Source organism: Aristolochia californica, unplaced genomic scaffold, assembly GCF_029961685.1.
Source record: "Aristolochia californica isolate CCGP_79_NKW_82.1479 unplaced genomic scaffold, dmAriCali1.0.hap1 SCAF_8, whole genome shotgun sequence".
Taxonomy (NCBI): domain Eukaryota; kingdom Viridiplantae; phylum Streptophyta; class Magnoliopsida; order Piperales; family Aristolochiaceae; genus Aristolochia; species Aristolochia californica.
The window spans coordinates 21,059,210-21,080,123 of NW_027182279.1; positions in this window are offsets into that span (position 1 = coordinate 21,059,210).

Consider the following 20,914-nt stretch of genomic DNA (forward strand, 5'->3'; position numbering starts at 1 on the left):
AATTTTCTTTACTTTCATTTGTTTATTACTGTAAATTCCTTTCATACATAAACTGTATAATTTTCATTTTCTTGTGATTTATTTGCCTTTTATCTCTTTTTTTTGTTTAAGAGATGAAGGGAAAGTGAAAACTCAAGTTTTGATTTTAGAAAAAAGTATACATCTAAAATGGAAATGCACAATGCACAAATGTAATGAGAGACAATTCCAAAAAGTGTCTGTAATTTTTAGGCATTGCAAACCCTTTTTAGTTATTATATATCAGATTCTGCTATCGTCGAGAAAATGGGAAGGCGGGGGAGTTTTAACTGAGTGTTGACTCCCAATCCATAAGTCATTCCTTAAAAAAATATAGCCCATTACGCATGATAAATGTTTTTACAATCATCTATAATTGGTAGGTCTACTTTTTGTAAATGGGCAAAATTATGGCTTGTTTGACACGGGTAAATATCCCACTGAACGTTCACTTGAGAATTTAATGTTATTCTCTTTAAAAGGTTTGGACCCATAGGTCATTTGCATCTTTAACATGTTTCAAGCATGCATATCCATTTTTTAAAACATATGATTAAAAATCTCTTTCTTAAAAATTCCGAGCTATTAGGGTTGAACTAGTGGAATTACCCAAACTTGGATAACAAATCATTTTCTTGTTCATTTGTGGTGTGTGAATAATTTTTTTTACTTAAATTTGTTTATTTCCTTAAATTATTTCCATAAATAAACTCTAACATTTTCATTTTGTTGTGATCTATTTGCCTTATATCTTCTTTTTTTTACGAGATGAAGGGAAAGTGAAAACTCAAGTTTTGTCTTAAGAAAAAAGTATACATCTAAAATGGAAATGTACAATGCACAAATGTAGAGAGAGGAAATTCCAAAAAGGTTCTGTAATTTTTAGGGATTGTAAACTCTTTTTAGTTTTTATATGTCAGGGTCAACAATCGTCGGTAACAGGGGGAGGCGGGGGATTTTTAACTGAGTGTTGACTCCCAATCCATAACTTATTCCTTACAAAAATATTGCCCTTAATGCCTGATAAATCACATTACAATCATATATGATTGTTAGGTCAGCTTTTTGTAAATGGGAAAAATAGTGGCTTGTTTGACTCAAGTAAATCTCCCACCGCACGTTCACTTGAGAATTTAATGTTATTCTCTTTAAAAGGTTTGGATCCATAGGTCATTTTCATCTTTACCGTGTTTCAAGCATGCTTATCCATTTTTTAAAACATATGTAGAAAAATCTCTTTCTTATAAAATTCCAAGCTATTAGGCTTGAAATAGTGGAATTTCCCAAACTTGGATAAAAAACGTTTTGTGTTCATTTGTGGTGTGTGTATAAATTTTCTTTAATTTCATTAGTTTATTGCTTTAAAATCTTTCCATACATACGATCTAAAATTTTCATTTTGTTGTGATCTATTTGCCTTTTATCTCTTTTTTTAGTTAGCGAGATGAAGGGAAAGTGAAAAATCAAGTTTTGATTTAAGAAAAAGTATACATATAAAATGGAAATACACAATGCAAACATTTAGAGAGAGATAATTCCTAAAAGTGTTAGTAATTTTTAGGGATTTTAAATTTTTTTAGTATTTATATATCAGGTTCTACTTTCGTCAGGAAAAGGGGGAGGCGGGGGATTTGTAATTGAGTTTTGAATCCCAATCCATAACTTATTCCTTAGAAAAATATAGACACATGATAAATCACTTTACAATCATCTCTAATCAATAGGTCAGCTTTGTAAATGGGCAAAATAATGGCTTGTTTGACTCGGGTAAATATCCCACCACACATTCACTTGAGAATTTAATGTTATTCTCTTTAAAAGGTTTGGATCCATAGGTAATTTGCATCTTTAACATGTTTCAAGCATGCATATCTTTTTTTGAAAACATGCGTAGAAAAATCTCTTTCTTATGAAATTCCAAGCTATTACTGTTGAACTAGTGGAATTTCGCAAACTTGGATAACAAAAATTTTGTGTTCATTGGTGGAGTGTGTATAAATTTTCTTTACTTACATTTTTTTATGATTTTAAATTCTTCGATACATAAACTCTAAAATTTTCATTTTCTTGTGATCAATTGGCCTTTTATCTCTTTTTTTTTTTACGAGATGAAGGGAAAGTGAAAACTCAAGTTTTGATTTAAGACAAAAAATTTCATCTAAAAAGAAATTGCACAATGCACAAATGTGGAGTGAGATAATTCTTAAAAGTGTCTGCAATTTTTAGGGATTGTAAACTCTTTTTAGTTTTTATATATTAGATTCTGGAATCGTCGGGAAAAGGGGGAGGCGGGGGAGTTTTAACCGAGTATTGTCTCCCAATCCATAAGTCATTCCTTACAAAAATAAAGCCCATTACGCATGATAAATCACGTTACAATCTTCTATAATCGTTAGGTTAGCTTTCTTTAAATGGGCAAAATAATGGCTTGTTTGACTCGGGTAAATATCCCACCGCACGTTCACTTGAGAATTTAATGTTATTCTCTTTAAAAGGTTTGGGTCCATAGGTCATTTGAATCTTTAACATGTTTCAAGCATGCATATCCATTTTTTAAAACATTTGTAGAAAAATCTCTTTCATATAAAATTCTGAGCAACTAGGGTTGAACTAGTGGAATTATCCAAACTTGGATAACAAAACTTTTGTGTTTATTTGTGGTCTGTGAATAAATTTTATTTACTTACATTTGTTTATTGCTTTAAAATCTTTCCATACATAAACTACAAGTTTCATTTTGTTGTGATCTATTTGCCTTTTTTCTCGTTTTTTTGTTTACAAAAAGAAGGGAAAGTGAAAACTCAAGTTTTTATTTAACAAAAAAGTATACATCTAAAATGGAAATGCACAATGCATAAATTTAATGAGAGATAATTCCAAAAAGTGTTTGTAATTTTTAGGCATTGTAAACTATTTTTAGTTTTTATATCTCAGATTCTGCAATCGTCAGGAAAAGAGGGAGGCGGCGGTGGCTTTTTAACTAAGTGTTGACTCCCAATCCATATGTTATTCCTTACAAAAATATAGCACGTTACACATGATAAATCACTTTACAATCATCTATAATCGTTAGGTCAACTTTTTTTAAACAGGCAAAATAATGGCTTGTTTGACTTGGGTAAATTTCCCACCACATGTTCACTTGAGAATTTATTGTTATTCTCTTTAAAAGGTTTGGATCCATAAGACATTTGCATCTTTAACATGTTTCAAGCTTGCATACCCATTTTTTAAAACATATGTAGAAAAATCTCTTATAAAATTCCTAGCTCTTAGGGTTGAACTAGTGGAATTTCCCAAACTTGGATATCAAAACTTTTGTCTTCATTTGTGGTGCATGAATAAATTTTTTTTTCTTACATTTGTTTATTACTTTAAATTCTTTCCATACATTAACTCTAAAATTTTCATTTTTTTGTGATCTTTTTGTCGTTTATCTTTTTTTTTTTTGCGAGATGAAGGAAATTGAAAACTCAAGTTTTGATTTAAGAAAAAAGTATACATCTAAAATGGAAATGCACAATGCACAAATATAGAGAGAGATAATTCCAAAAAATTTCTGTAATTTTTAGGGTTCGTAAACTCTTTTTTGTTTTTATAACTAAGGTTCTGCAATCGTAGCGAAATGGGGGTGGTTGGGGATTTTTAACTGAGTGTGGACTCCCAATCCATAAGTCATTCCTTACAAAAAGATAGCCCGTTATGCATGATAAATCACATTACAATCATTTATGATCGTTGGGTCAGCTTTTTGTAAATGGGCAAAATAATGGCTTGTTTGACTCGGGTAAATATCGCGCACACGTTCACTTGAGAATTTAATGTTATTCTCTTTAAAAGTTTTGGATCCATAAGTCATTTGCTTCTTTAACATGTTTCAAGCATGCATATCCATTTTTTAAAACATGTGTAGAAAAATCTCTTTCTTATAAAATTCCGATCTATTGAGCTTGAAATAGTAGAATTTACCAAACTTGGATAAAAAAACTTTTGTGTTCTTTTGTGGTGCGTGAATAAATTTTATTTACTTTCATTTGTTTATTGCTTTAATTATTTCCATACACAAACTCTAAAATTTTCATTTTGTTGTGATGTATTTGCCTTTTATCTCTTTTTTTTTGTTTACAAGATGAAGGGAAAGTGAAAAATCAAGTTTTCATTTAAGCAAAAAGTATATATCTAAAATGGAAATGCACAATGCATAAATGTAATGAGAGATAATTCCAAAAAGTGTCTGAATTTTTTAGGGATTGTAAACTACTTTTAGTTCTTATATATCAGGTTCAGCAATCGTCGGGAAAAGGGGGAGGCGAGGGATTTTTACCTGAGTGTTGACTCCCAGTCCATAAGTCGTTCCTTACAAAAATATAGCCAGGTACACATGATAAATTACATTACAATCATATATGATCGTTAGGTTAGCTTTTTGTAAATGGGAAAAATTGTAGCTTGTTTGACTCGGGTAAATATCCCACCTCACGTTCACTTGAGAATTTAATGTTATTCTCTTTAAAAGGTTTGGATCCATAGGTCATTTTAATCTTTAACGTGTTTCAAGCCTACATATCCATTTTTTAAAACATGTGTAGAAAAATCTCTTTCTTATAAAATTCTGAGCAATTAGGCTTGAAATAGTGGAATTTCCCACTGCCAAACCATAAGTCATTCCTTAAAAAAATATAGCCCCTTACATATGATAAATCACTTTACAATCATCTATAATCGGTAGGTCAGCTTTTTGTAAATGGGCAAAATTATGGCTTGTTTGACTCGGGTAAATATCCCACCGCACATTCACTTGGGAATTTAATGTTATTCTCGTTAAAAGGTTTGGATCCCAACAGCATTTGCATCTTTAACATGTTTCAAGTATGCTTATCCTTTTTTTAAAACATATGTTGAAAAATCTCTTTCTTATAAAATTCCGAGCTATTCGGGTTGAACTAGTGGAATTACCCAAACTTGGATAACAAAACATTTTTTTGTTCATTTGTGGTGTGTGAAAAATTTTCTTACTTAGATTTTTTTATTGCCTTAAATTATTTCCATACATAAACTCTAAAATTTTCATTTTGTTGTGGTCTATTTGCCTTATATCTTTTTTTTTTCTTTACGAGATGAAGGGAAAGTGAAAATTCAAGTTTTTATTTAATAAAAAAGTATACATATAAAAAGGAAAAGCACAATGCACAAATGTAGAGAGAGATAATTCAGAAAAGTGTTTGTAATTTTTAGGGATTGTAAAATCTTTTTTGTTTTAATATATCATGTTCAGGAATCGTCGGGAAAAGGGGAGGCGGGGGATTTTTAAGTGAGCGTTGACTCCCAATCCATAAGTCATCCTTTACACAAATATAGCCGGTTACACATGATAAATCACTTTACAATCATCTATGATCGTTAGGTCAGATTTTTGTACATGGGTAAAATAATGGCTTGTTTGACTCGGGTAAATATCCTACCGCACGTTCACTTGAGAATTTAATGTTATTCTCATTAAAATGTTTGGATCCATAGGTCATTTGAATCTTTAACATGTTTCAAACATGAATATCTATTTTTTAAAACATGTGTAGAAAAATCCCTTTCTAATAAAAATTCCAAGCTATTAACAGTTGAACTAGTAGAATTTCCCAAACTTGGATAACAAAACTTTTGTGTTAATTCGTGGTGTGTGAATAAATTTTCTTTACTTACATTTTTTTATTAATTTAAATTATTCCATACAAAAACTCTAAAAGTTTCATTTTGTTGTGATCTATTTGCATTTTATCTCTTGATTTTGTTTACGAGATGAAGGGAAAGTGAATACTCAAGTTTTGATTTAAGAAAAAAGTATACATATAAAAATAAAATGCACAATGCACAAATGTAGAGAGAGATAATTCCAAAAAGTTTCTGTAATTTTTAGGGATTGTAAAATATTTTTGGTTTTTATATATCAGGTTCAACAATCGTCCATTTTTTAAAACATATGTAGAAAAATCTCTTTCTTATAAAATTCTGAGCTATTAGGGTCGAACTAGTGGAATTAGCCAAACTTGGATAACAAAAGTTTTGTGTTCATTTGTGGTGTGTGAATAAATTTTCTTTACTTTCATATGTTTATTGCAACAATTTTTTCCATACATAAACTTTAAAATTTTCATTTTGTTGTGATATATTTGCCTTTTATCACTTTTTTTTTGTTTGCTAGATGAAGTGGAAGTAAAAAATCATGTTTTTATTTATGAAATAAATATACATCTAAAATGGAAATGCACAATGCACAAATGTCGAGAGAGATAATTCCAAAAAGTGTCTGTAATTTTTAGGAAATGTAAACTCTTTTAAGTTTTTATATCAGGTTTTGCAATTGTTGGGAAAAGGGGAGGCGGGGGATTTTTGAGTGAGTGTTGACTCCCAATCCAAAAGTTATTCCTTTAAAAAATATAGGTGGTTATGCATGATAAATCACTCTACTATCATCTATGATCGTTTGGTCAGCTTTTTGTAAATGGGCAAAATAATGGTTTGTTTGACTCGGGTAAATATCTCACCGCACGTTCACTTGAGGATTTAATGTTATTCTCTTTAAAAGGTTTGGAACCATAGGTCATTTGCCGGTTTAACATGTTTCAAGCTTGCATATCCATTTCTTTAAAACATATGTAGAAAAATCTCTTTCTCATAAAATTTTGAGCTATTAGGGTTGAACTTGTGGAATTACCCAAACTTGGATAACAAAACTTTTGTGTTCATTTGTGGTGAGTGAATAAATTTTCTTTTCTTACATTTGTTTATTGCTTTAAATTCTTTCCATGCATAAACTCTAAAATTTTAATTTTTTTGTGATCTATTTGCCTTTTATCTCTTTTTTTGTTAGTGAGATGAAGGCAAAGTAAAAACTCAAATTTTGATTTAAGAAAAAAGTATACATCTAAAATTGAAATTGAAAATGCACAATTGTAGAGAGAGATAATTCCAAATAGTTTTAGTAATTTTTAAGGATTTTAAAATCTTTTTAGTTTTAATATATCAGGTACTGCAATCGTCGGGAAAAGGCGGAGGTGGGGGTTTTTTAACTGAGTGTTGAATCCCAATCCATAAGTCATTCCTTACAAAAAATATAACCCGTTATGCATGATATTTCACCGTACAATCATCTATGATTGTCAGGTCAGCTTTTTGTAAATGGGCAAAATAATGGCTTGTTTGACTCGGGTAAATATCCCACCTCACGTTCACTTGAGAATTTAATTATATTCACTTTAAAAGGTTTGGATCCATAGGTCATTTGCATCTTTAACATGTTTCAAGCATGCATATCCATTTTTTAAAACATAAGTAGAAAAATCTCTTTCTTATAAAATTCTGAGCTATTAGGGTTGAACTAGTGGAATTACCAAAACTTGGATAACAAAACTTTTGTGTTCATTTGTGGTGTGTGAATAAATTTTCTATACTTACATTTGTTTATTGCTTTAAATTCTTTCGATACATAAACCCTAAAATTTTAATTTTTTTTTTATCTTTTTGCCTGTACTCTCTGTTTTTTGTTTGCGAGTTGAAGGGAATGCAAAAACTCAAGTTTTCATTTAAGAAAAAAGTATACATCTAAAGTGGATATCCACAATGCACAAATGTAGAGTGAGAAAATTCCAAAATGTATCTGTAATATTTTGTGATTGTAAACTCTTTTTAGTTTGTATATATCAGGTTTAACAATCGTCAAGAAAAGGAGGAGGCGGGGGTTTTTATCTGAGCGTTGTCTCCTAATCCATAAGTCATTCCTTACAAAAATATAGCCCATTACGCATGATGAATAACTTTAGAATCATCTATGATCGTGAGGTCAGCTTTTTGTAAATGCGCAAAATAATGGCTTGTTTGACTCAGGTATATATCCCACCGCACATTCACTTGAGAATATAATGTTATAATCTTTAAAAAGTTTGGATCCATAGGTCATTTCCATCTTTAACATGTTTCAAGCATGCATATGCATTTTTTTAAACGTGTTGAAAAATCACTTTCTTATAAAATTCCGAGCTATTAGGGTTGAACTAGTGGAATTTCCCAAACTTGGATAACAAAACTTTTGTGTTCATTTGTGGAGTGTGAATAAATTTTCTTTACTTATATTTTTTTATTTGTTTAAAATCTTCCATATATAAACTCTAAAATTTTTATTTCGTTGTGATCTATTTTTTTAGTTTACGAGATGAAGGGAAAATGAAAACTCAAGTTTTGATTTAAGAAAAAATTATACATCGAAAATGGAAATTTACAATACACAAATTTGGAGAGAGATAATTCTAAAAAGTGTTTGTAATTTTTAGGGATTGTAAACTTTGTTTAGTTGTCATACACCAATTCTGCAATCGTCAGGAAAAGGGCGAGGCGGGGGATTTTTAACTGAGTGTTGACTCCCAATCCATAACTCATTCCTTACAAAAATATATCTCATTATGCATGATAAATCACTTTACAATCATCTATGATCGTTAGGTCAACTTTTTGTAAATTGATGAAACAATGTCTTGTTTGACTCAGGTAAATATCCCACTGCACGTTCACTAGAGAATTTAATGTTATTCTCTTTAAAATATTTGTATCCATAGGTAATTTTCAACTTTAACAAGTTCGAAGCTTGTATATCCATTTTTTAAAACATGTGTAGAAAAATTTCTTTCTTATAAAATTTCTAGCAATTAGTGTTGGACAAGTGGAATTTCCAAAACATAGATAACAAAAATTTTGTGTTCATTTGTGGTGTTTGAATAAATTTTATTTACTTACATTTGTTTGTTGCTTTAAATTCTTTCCTTACATAAAATCTAAAACTTTCATTTTGTTGTGATCTATTTGCCTTTGATCTCTTTTTTTTATTACGAGATGAAGGGAAAGTGAAAACTCAAGTTTCAATTTAGGAAAAAGTATACATCTAAAATAGAAATGCACAATGCACAAATGAAGAGAGAGATAAATCAAAAAAGTGTCTTTAATTTTAAGGGATTGTAAACTCTTTTTAGTTTTTACTTATTAGGTTGTGCAATCGTCGTGAAAAGGGAGAGGTGAGGGATTTTTAACTGAGTGTTGACTCCCAATCCATAAGTCATTCCTTACAAAAATATTGCCCGTTACACATGATAAATCACTTTAAAATCATCTATGATCGTTAGGTCAGCTTTTTGTAAATGGGCAAAATATTGGCATGTTTGACTCGGGTAAAGATCCCACCGCAGGTTCACTTGAGAATTTAATGTTATTCTCTTTAAAAGGTTTGGATCCATAGGTCATTTACATCTTTAACATGTTTTAAGCATGCATATCCATTTTTTAAAACATGTGTGGACAAATCTCTTTCTTTTCAAATTCCGAACTATTTGGGTTGAACTAGTGGAATTTCCCAAACTTGGATAACAAAACTTTTATGTTCATTTGTGGTGTGTGAATAAATTTTCCTTACTTACATTTTTTTATTTCTTTAAATTCTTCCAAACATAAAATATTAAATTTTCCATTTTGTTGTGATCTATTTGCCTTTTATCTATATTTTTTATTTGGGAGAAGAAGGGAAAGTGAAAACTCAAGTTTTGATTTATGAAAAAAGTATACATCTAAAATGGAAATTCACAATGCAAAAATGTAGAGAGAGATAATACCAAAAAGTTTCTGTAATTTTTAGGGATTGTATACTCGTACTTTTATATATCTGGTTCTACAATCGTCGGGGAAAGGGGGTGGCGGGGTTTTTTTAACATAGTGCTGACTCCCAATCCATAAGTCATTCCTTACAAAAATATAGCCCGTTACGCATGATAAATCACTTTACAATCATCTATGATCATTAGGTCAGCTTTTTGTAAATGGGCAAAATACTGGCTTATTTGACACGGGTAAATATCCCACAGCACGTTCACTTGAGAATTTAATGTTATTCTCTTTAAAAGGTTTGGATCCATAGGTCATTTGCATCTTTAACATGTTTCAAGCATTCATATCCATTTTTTAGAACATGTGTAGAAAAATCTCTTTCTTATAAAATTCCGAGCTATCAGGTTCTTGAGCCCGTGGATACGCCTGGTTGGCCAGACTGCTTTTGGGCAAGGCTTAGCTTTTGGAACATGTCTGGGATCATATTCCATGTTGGCGTCACCTTCTTTGATGCCTTCAAGTGTCACGACAGAAATGCTTGGAAACACGTTTGTGTTAGTTACAATTTCAGCAATACAGGAAACGAAACAAAATCGAATTCCTTTACTTTTTATTATGGAGATGAAACTTTTGCAAGCCTCCATAATTTCCTTTGGCATTCTCTCCAACACTGATAAGTCGGTGGAGAGGAGTACCATCTGTTTTATGAATCCATATGCATAAAGCATGGATGCATATTTTGAGTCTATTTCAGGACTCAGCTTCACTTGATTCCAACTGTTGCTGGGCTCAGTGGTGAAGAAGGGAGTGTTCATCCCTTGTCCAATTTGTTCATTCCATCTTTGGAATTGAACAGTATGATCGGATTCGATCTTTGAACGAACGCTGTCCACCTATTGAGGGCGTAGCGAGGGTTCCTCAGACATAATGTCTGAAAGTTTTAAAGGTTTAAATTTCTTTAAAAACTCAAACTCATTAAAACTAGTTTTATCTGGTTTATTTAGGCTTTTCAACCTTGTAAACTCAGACGGGGTAACCAATTTTGTCTTGAATGATTTCTCATTACTAGACAAGTCCGTTTCCATCGGGGATGGATCCGTTAAGACTTCCTTTTCAGCTCGAGACTGACAGGTAGAAGTCCCTGATTCCGATTTCAACGAAATCGTTAAGGTTTCCTTTCCAGCTCTAGACTAGCAGGTAGAAATCCCTGATTCCCCTATCTTCAGAGAAGATTAGGTTGTGATTTCCTTCTCATGCCTGGCATGACCGGTAGAAATCCCGGGTCGACCTGTGTTTATCAAAACACTAAAGTCATCCGTCTGCTAATTAGCTGACGTTGTGGCTTCCTTTTCTCGCGATGGAGATTTGATAGAAGTCCCGGAGGATCTTGGCATTTCATGCCGTTGAGTGAGTTTTTTAACTCTTCGGTTAATTCTTTAACCTTGAGTTGTAAGACTTCTCCACTTAACCCGTAACAGGCACAATTCTCATGTATCTCTCCTCGTTCTGAGAGAACTAAAAGACTATCGAATAGTGACTGTAGGGTTGAGAGCAATACCGTGAGTGTGGCAATTGTTGTTGCTAGGTCCGTCAGGGTGCTGCTAAGGGGATCCATTTTACCTGTCTGTAACACAAGAAAATTCTCGAGTGGTAAGAGTGTCAGGTTAATTATAAAATTCTCTATAAATGCAAGATGCAGTAGCAGAGAAAGTTTATTTAATTCTCAATAAATGCAGGATGCAGTAGCAGAGAAAGTTTATTTACTAGTGGGGTATATAAATCACCACGCTGGCTGCCATTGTTTATCGGGAAGGAAAAAGCATAACCGAATATTAGGCAAAGGTTGTGCCTGAAGAGTCACTCATATTTTCTGAGTTTTCTGAGGTAGAAGACTCAGTTTCTAGATGAAGTTCATAGACCTCATCTCCTGACTGGATGTCATCGTAATGAATGATTTCCAATCCATTTTCTTCGGCTAGTAACATGTAAGTACTGTACCGCTGTTGTTGTTTATCATTTGGACAATCTTTTGCAAAATGTCCTTCTTTCTGGCATATCCAGCATTTGCATTTGCTTGGGGTTTTCCCCTTTGCGTAGTATGCATTTGACCCTTTATTGGATGTGGTAGGGCCGGAATTTGTTCTTTTCTTAAAGTATCTCTTTTTAGGAGTATACCTGGTTGGAGAAATTTTTTGTATCCTAATTTTATTCTGTTGAAATTTCTTAGGATATTTTCGTTGCTTATGGGAGGTGGTTTTGCAACCATAAGCTCCTACATTTTTTTTCTGGTTTGAACAACATAATATTTGTTTATTTGCCTTACTACTTTTCTTTTGTAGTTTTTGGGCTTCACAAAGATTTGCCAACATGTCTTGTACAAATCTATGTCTTCTTCCTAAAGTATCAATGTTAGGAAAATATCCATGGTTAAAGTACCATGTTCTGGATTGTTTTGCCAATATTTTGTAATGTAGTCTTTTTCAGCTACATGTGCAAATGGTTCTTGCAATTTTGCATAAAAGATAGACAGATAAGGTTTCTGGTCTTCTTTTTGCAGTTTATAGAAGTAACTTGCAAACTCACAGTGATACTTCTCATAAAAACAAATGTTACAGATTTGTAACTTGTTTAATTTCTGAAGAGTTTCTAAACGTTTTCTTTGTTTAGTACTCTAATTGTAGGCTTCTAGGGTTGGATGTTTTCCTAGAAATTCCTTTGATATCTTAGCCACTAATCCTTTCAAGATATTGGCTATGGATATTGAAGTATTAGCTCATTTTTGGTCTTCGGGAAGGTTGTCCCACCAATGAGCTACATTACCCTGTAAAGCATGGGTAAAGAAATTAAATGCTGATTATTGGTTCCAAGATTCATCCATATTTGCAGCATTGCTCATGCTTCTTTCCCAATCTTTAAGGACCTTTTCTCCATCCTTGGGGCAATCCAAGTTGAGGTAAAATCCAAAAGGGTTTATGCTATCTATGGTTTGGTGTCCCTTAGTAGCATTTGAAGGATCGACATTTGTGTATTTTGTCGCATACCTTTGTCCTCCCAGGGATATTTTGGAGTGGGAGAAACTTTCTCGTTCTTGCGGGTGAACCGTAGTACGGTTTCAGAAGTTATCTTGAAAGCTATCTTCCATGTGGGTGTCTCGTACCCTTGAAGTTTCTGCTGCAAAATGGTCGGTACCACGAAGCATTCAAAATCTTTTACCAAGATCATCTGCCTTTTTGTCTTTAGCAGAGTAGTTTGTTTTCTTGGTATTTTCTTCTGCAACTTCATCAGATGCCCAAGCTTCTGGTTCACTGTTGTGTTGCTCTTGTTGTTTACTAGAGGAGGGTTTTTCCTCTTGAACATAATAAATCGGTTGGCGACCGAAGGTATTATATTCTGCATAAACTTCATCATCGGTGGAGGATGATGCTTTTGAAGCGATCCTAAAAGCAGGTGGTGCTGGATCCTCTTTTCTAGGTGCTATGCAAGGTGTTGCAAAGTACACTAGGTTTTTCAGCCATCCGGTGATGTCAGGAAGGCCTAATGGTAATGGAGTTTCCATATCCATTAAATAGAAAAACTCTATCATAGAGATAATTCTTGAAGCTTCCGTTGAACCTTTTTGATCAGATACCGTAGTAGAATTTCTCTACAGGTTAACCTCCATCATTCATTCAGATATGCTTGATAAGCTATATCGGTTTCATTTACTGGTGTGAGAGTTTCTCTGGCGTGCCAATTTTGGGCTTGCATTGACCGTACCAGACGAAGTTGATCTAGTAGTCTTGCTCTACAAATCATTTTACAAAGCTAAAAGGTTTAGCTTTCTTTTAATTTTCTTGATCTTGCATCTAAGGTTGTAGATGCAATCAGAATATCTTTCCCAAAAATAGTAATACCATACCATTGCTGGGATTGTATTATCTTCTGGCTGAAGAGTATTTCTTTGGAGTAAAGCGAGGGCAAGGCTTTCTCTTTTTAATTTTAAACGATCTAAAAGTTTCAGTTTATAGATCATTCTGGTGTCCAAGGTGTAAAAGGTGTTTTAAACCTTGATGGACCTGGAGAACCTAGATGTTCTTTTGAACCTAGCTGTTCTTTTAATGCTAAGACTTCTGTCAAAAGTTCTTGCATTTGATCTTTGTTTAGATTATCTAAACTTTGTTTAAGTTCTGTTAACTCTTTGAAGAAAAGAGGACTATTTCCATGGTCAATCTTTTCTAGAATATTTTCTAGGATGTTTTGACACTTTATTATTTCTCTATGTTTCTGTTCATCATAGAGGAAATCTATTTTTTGTTGGAGGTTTTCAACAGTTTGTTCTAACCTATTAAGGGTCTTACCAAAAGACTCTAAGGTTTGATTAGAATTGATGACGATGTCACTAGTTCCTATAGATGGACCTAAGGCTTTGTGTGGGTTATGTGCCATCATCTATGTGAAGAGGAACATAAGCATTGGGCCTTGGAGTTCCTATTCCTTCGAAACGAGAACTATTTGAGGTTCTACTTGTTGAGGTAGAGGGTCTGTCCTGTTCGATGGAAAAACTGGATCTAGTGTTTGTGATCACTAGTTTTCCTTCTATCTCCTTTATGGTTTTCCGAGAGAGGGGAAGGTGTCTGGGTGCCAAAGGGTCGAGTTCTTCTATGGTCAAGTTTTCAGAATAACCAATGTTTTTGGCTAATTTTGTGAGTTTCTTTGAATCTTTAACTGGAACCTTTCCAGTGTTGATTCCTTGGGCTACTATGCATACAAGTATGCGCATAACTCTTCTTCCTGGTTGAATTCCATTTTTCGACCAGTTGTCTGTATAGATTTTTAGGGACAAGGTGTCTTGGATGTGCTTGTCTTCTAAATCTATTTGTAGATTGGGCCATGTTGTAAAGGATACTGGGCCTAATCCTAAGTTTGCTCTAACTCCTCCAAGTAGGGCTTTTTCAAAAATATTCTTCACATAGTTATCTACTATAGCTGCGATGAAGGGTAAATTCTGATTGATTCGTATTAAGGGGTCTAATCCTATACGAAATAGTCCATAATGGACATATTTGAATCTTTTTAGCTTAGCTAAGTCAGATTCACTTAATAATCTGTAGCAGAAAGTACTTGAGTTGGTATCCTGTATTTCTATAGATAGTTCCTTCTGGAAGACGAAGGATTTCTTTTGGAATTCAATCCAATCTTTGTTGTAGACTTCAGTTATCCGAGGGATACTTATTATCCACTTTTGTCCATCCTGCATTAGATTAGGACGTTCATCGTATTCTCCCTGTGTTTCATGATGTATATGAACACTGTTTTGGAGAGAAGTACATTCTATTCCTATTTGTTCAGACATTTAGGAATTTTAGATGAGTTGAGGTCTCTTCTAATTTTTGGAACAGGAGTTCAAGCAATCATTCCAATTGATACGAGTCTCCAGCAAACTCTGACAGCGGAATACTGACACCAAAAGCACTATTGCTATGATATCAACGACATAAAGTCTCTAATAGACTTGTACACAAGAAGAACCTAGGGATGAGGGCAGCGGAACTAGGATCCTAGGGATTTCTACCTGTCCGTCTAGCTACAGGCAGCGGAAAACATCTATGGTCAGCGAAAAATAACGATGACTCACACAATACTATTCCTACAGTCACACTTCGTCAGTCCTATCAGTTTACCATCATATCACTTTCTTGTTTCCTACCACATGTCACTGCTATATACTCGTTTGTGTCTATGTCATAGATATCTAATAGGCCCAACATGACTTCTGCTGCTACTTAGAACTTCTTTGGGGTTTGACCTTATTCTTGCCGGCTTACCACCAAGTGGGCAATTCCGTCGATGCGGTCCTCACGGTCTCCAGAGGGCCCCAAGCCATTCCTATTAACCGTTGCGGCTCCATGGCTACTTCAGCAGGGTAGAGCACAGGTCCGTTTCGTTTTCTACCTCGGAGCGTAGCCGAATAATTCCAAGTCTCTAGCTTCTGTCCTATTTGGCACTATTTCGATACTATTTCTTTTTTACGATTGAATAGTAAACATGAATAGTAATCATGAATAGTAACCATGAATAGTAAAAATGAACAGTTCTTTTAAACAGTAACTTTGGAACAGTAAAAACAAACACTGTGGAGATCATATATATAGATGAGGAATATGAACAGTAATAACAAATACTGTGGAGATCACAATATTACAAACATGCGGAAATATAAAAAACATTATTCAAAACAAATAAAAACATAACATAACTAAATACATACCCTTAAAAAAAAAGGAAAAGAAAAAACTACTTAGCTACATAACTCCCGAAGTTACCGACCGTGGCACTGGTCGGTTCCCTCTTTTCTACTCAGCCATTACGGCTGTTAAGCACATACCGTGCTTGAGGAAATTGCCAGAGAAAGATCACCGGAAATCGCCTTTTCTTCGAACGCTCAAGCTCTTTAATTTTGAATTTAGAGGCTCTCAGTTTTAATGTCTAAACCTCTGGAGGAGCGTCAAATTTATAGCTGAAGATCTTTCATGTCTTCCGCTTTTACCCTTTATTGAGAGGTGGGTGTTTAAAGACAAAGGGTAACTTTTGTCTTTTTGACTTGTCATTTTTGCCCTTGCATTATTACCTTTCGGCACCGAAAGCAGGGGTAGAAATGTCTTTTCTGCTGGTGACATCATGATGATGACGTGCAGGAATCTTTTTTAGCCATCTTTGTTGACTTGGTGTAGCCGTCATTGATGACATTTGAAGCCGTTGTTGCGGACTTTTGAGCCGCATTTGCTGACTTTGTTTTCGTCGTGGGCCAAGTCTGCTGACTTGGCTGCTGACTAGTCTGCTATCATGGCTGCTGACTGCTCATTCGGACAGGTGCCTTTCTGTGCACACAATTTACAGGTGTGCTCCTTCAGAAAAGTCTTCTGGGCCATTTGGCAGAAGCTTTCCTTTGTTGTTTTGTTGAAGGGGATATTTCCTCCAAGGAGTTTCTTCAGCGTAGCTTCCAGATTGGTCTGGACAGAAGTCGGAGTCTCTTTATAGCTTTTAGAGACGTTCGTCAGTGGGACGGAGGTCTTGTAATCACCTATTGTATGAGCTATATCAGGTTCTTGAGCCCACGGATACGCCTGGTTGGCAGGACTGCTTCTGGGCAAGGCTTGGCTTTTGGAGCATGTCTGGGATCATATTCCATGTTGGCGTCACCTTCTTTGATGCCTTCAAGTGTCACGACAGAAATGCTTGGAAACACCTTTGTGTCAGTAACAATTTCACCAATACAGGAAACGAAATGAAGTCGAATTTCTTTACTTTTTGTTATGGAGATGAAGCTTTTGCAAGCCTCCATAATTTCCTTTGGCATTTTCTCCAACACTGATAAGTCGGTGGAGTGGATTACCATCTTTTTTATGAATCCATATGCATAAAGCATGGATGAATATTTTGAGTCTATTTCATGACTCAGCTTCACTTGATTCCAACTGTTGCTGGGCTTAGTGGTGAAGAAGGGAGTGTTCATCCCTTGTCCAATTTGTTCATTCCATCTCTGGAATTGAACAGTATGATCGGATTCAATCTTTGAACGAACGTTGTCCACCTTTTGAGGGCGTAGCGAGGGTTCCTCAAACATAATGTCCGAAAGTTTTAAAGGTTTAAATTTCTTTACAAACTCAAACTCATTAAAACTAGTTTTATCTGGTTTATTTAGGCTTTTCAACCTTGTAAACTCAGAAGGGGTAACCAATTTTGTCTTGAATGATTTCTCATTACTAGACAAGTCCGTTTCCATCGGGGATGGATCCGTTAAGACTTCCTTTTCAGCTTGAGACTGACAGGTAGAAGTCCCTGATTCCGATTTCAACGAAATCGTTAAGGTTTCCTTTCCAGCTCTAGACTGGTAGGTAGAAATCCCCGATTCCCCTATCTTAGCAGAAGATTGGGTTGTGATTTCCTTCTCATGCCTGGCATTACTGTTAGAAATCCCGGGTCGACCTGTGTTTATCAAAACACTAAAGTCATTTGTCTGCTGATTAGCTGACGTTGTGGCTAACTTTTCTCGCAATGGAGATCCGGTAGAAGTCCCGGAGGATCTTGGCATTTCATGCCGTTGAGTGAGTTCTTTTAACTCTTCGGTTAATTCTTTAACCTTGAGTTGTAAGACTTCTCCACTTAACCCGTAACGGGCACATTCTCATGTATGTCTCCTCGTTCTGAGAGACCTAAAAGACTATCGAATAGTGACTGTAGGGTTGAGAGCAATACCGTGAGTGTGGCAGTTGCTGCTGCTAGGTCCGTTAGGGTGCTGCTGAGGGGATCCATTTTTCCTGTCTGTAATACAAGAAAGTTTTCGAGTAAGAGTGTCAGGTAAATAGTTTTTATCTCCTTTAAAGTGTTCAACAGTAAAAGAGAATTGAAAGAACCATTGCTGCCAACGGAGTAACCTACCGTGACAAAGTGAATCTTCTAAATTTCTTGACATAAAATCAAAAAAAAATTTACAGTCAGTTCTTACCAGAAATTCTTTGGGTGCGAGAAATATATAAAACTTTTTTATCCCATTCTTTACTGCTAAAATTTATTTTTCATAAGAATGATAGTTTGTTTCAGCAGATGAAAATGTTCCTAATGTATATTTGCATATTCTTTCAGAATCATTGATTTTGCATTTTAGGACTGCTGCCCAAGTGTGATCAGAGGCGTCAGTTTCCAAAATCAGTTTTGCATTTGGATCAGGTAGAGTTAACACCAGGAGGTGTTTCATCATTTGTTTGATCCAGAGTACTTCAAGACTATCAGTGGTTGTCCATTCCCATTTGATGTCTTTCTTTAGTTTCTTTTGAAAGGGTTTCTTAATTTCTGCTAAATTCTTTATGAATTGTTCAGCATATGTTAGGCATCCTAAGAAACGTTGAAGTTGTTTTATATCTTCAATTTTATTCGAAAAAGCAGCTAGTTTTTCCAGAATATGATTTTGAAGAATGATTTCTCCTTTTGAGATGTTAAGACCTAAGAAATCTATCTTGGTTTTAAACAACTCTGATTTCTTTTTGCTGAGTGCTATCCCAGCAGTTTTTAAGGCATTTAAAACCTTAAGTAATTGCTCTTTATGTTGATCCTTGGTTTCTGAAAAGACTAGGATGTCATCAACATAAACTAAGCAAAATTTAAAGAATGGTTTGAGGATATCATCCATTCTTCTTTGAAATATCTTGGGTGCTTGTTTTAACCCAAAGGGCATTACAAGCCACTCATAATATCCTGAAAGACAACTGAATGCAGTAAGGGGAATAGCTCTTTCGGTTAGACGAATTTGCCAAAACCAGGATTTGTAATCAAATTTAGAAAACCATTGTTTTCCTCTTATGGCAGCTATTAATCTTTCTTTGTTAGGAAGATAGTAACCATCCATTTTAGTAGCTTCATTAACCTTTTTATAATTAATAACCATTCTAGTTTTTCCTCATTTTATCTCTGCATGATTCTGTACCAGGAAAGCAGGAGATGTATGTGGAGAATAACTTGCCTGGATTTAAACCTTGAGCGAGCAAGTCATTTATCTGTGTTGAGAATTCTTTAACATCAGAAGGATTGTAAACCATAGGTTTTTCTCGGATTTCCTTTTCAGGATCAAGAAGTTCGAGGTCGGCATATGGTTTCTGTTTATGCCACCATTCTAAGGGTTTCTCAGAACAAGTGGATTCTAGAAGTTGTTGAACTTTAGATTCACAGGACTCAGCAAGGAGCAGAGTTTCTAAGGTTGGAATCTCACTGCGTTTATGCGGATACTCATTCAGAGAAGGTGCCTGAAGAGTCTGACATGTTCTCTGAGTTTTCTGAGGAGGAGGACACAGTTGCAAGATGAAGTTCATATATTTCATCTTCTGATTGGATTTCATCGTAATGAATGATTTCTAATCCATTTTCTTCTGCTAGTAACATGTAAGTACTGTACCACCGTTGTTGTTTATCATTTGGACAATCTTTTGCAAAATGTCCTTCTGTCTGGCATGTCCAGCATTTGCATTTGCTTGGGGTTTTCCCCTTTGGGCAGTATGCATTTGACCCTTTACTGGATGTGGTAGGGCCGGAATTTGTTCTTTTCTTAAAGTACCTCTTTTTAGGAGTATACCTGGTTGTAGAACTTTTTTGTATCCTAAATTTTTTCTGTTGAAATTTCTTAGGATATTTTCGTTGCTTATGGGAGGTGGTTTTGCAACCATAAGCTCCTACATTGTTGTTCTGGTTTGAACAACATAATGTTTGTTTATTTGCCTTACTACTTTTCTTTTGTAGTTTTTGGGCTTCACAAAGATTTGCCAACATGTCTCGTACAAATTTATGTCTTCTTCCTAAAGTATCAATGTTTAGGAAAATATCCATGGTTAAAGTACCATGTTCTGGATTGTTTTGCCAATATTTTGTAATGTAGTCTTTTTCAGCTACTTGTGCAAATGGTTTTGGCAATTTTGCATAAAAGATAGATAGATAAGGTTTCAGATCTTCTTTTTGCAGTTTATAGAAGTAACTTGCAAAGTCGCAGTTGAGAATTCTTCAACATCAGAAGTTGTGTAAACCATAGGTTTTTCTCAGATTTCCTTTTCAGGATCAAGAAGTTTGAGGTCGACATATGGTTTTTGTTTATGCCACAATTCTAAGGGTTTCTCAGAACAAGTGGATTCTAGAAGTTGCTGAACTTCAGATTCACAGGACTCAGCAAGGAGCAGAGTTTCTAAGGTTGGAATCTTATCACCACACTTGCTGCATTTTTTTAAGACCTGATGGAGGACATCGCCATTGCCAGAAATGGCATAGGCTTCCGTAGGTTTTACGGCGTAGACAAATACAACAGTATTGTCGATTTCACGTCGAGTGCGACATCGAAGTTTATAGTAGGCTGGTTTTTGCTCTATTGGGGCATGAAACATGAGCCATTCATTTCCTAGGACTAAGTCTGGTCCTGAGTTTATGTTTGATCCTAAACTAATGAGTTTTGGAATCATAAACTTTTCACCTCCAATGTCGAGATGAATGTTTCAAGCTTCGGCAGAAAGAGAGATATTCTCTCCAGAGCCAACGGTTACTTAAAGGGGTACTTCAAGTATTTTCCATAGATCCGTGTGAAGTAGATTTTGTCTGGCTAGGCAATATGAACTTCATGTATCTACGAGAGCGTGTATATGAAATTTGATATATCCGGGTAGTTTAAGCAGGACCGTGATATAACAATTTCCAGATGCGACATGCTCTGCGTTTATGCAGATACTCATTCAGAGAAGGTTCCTGA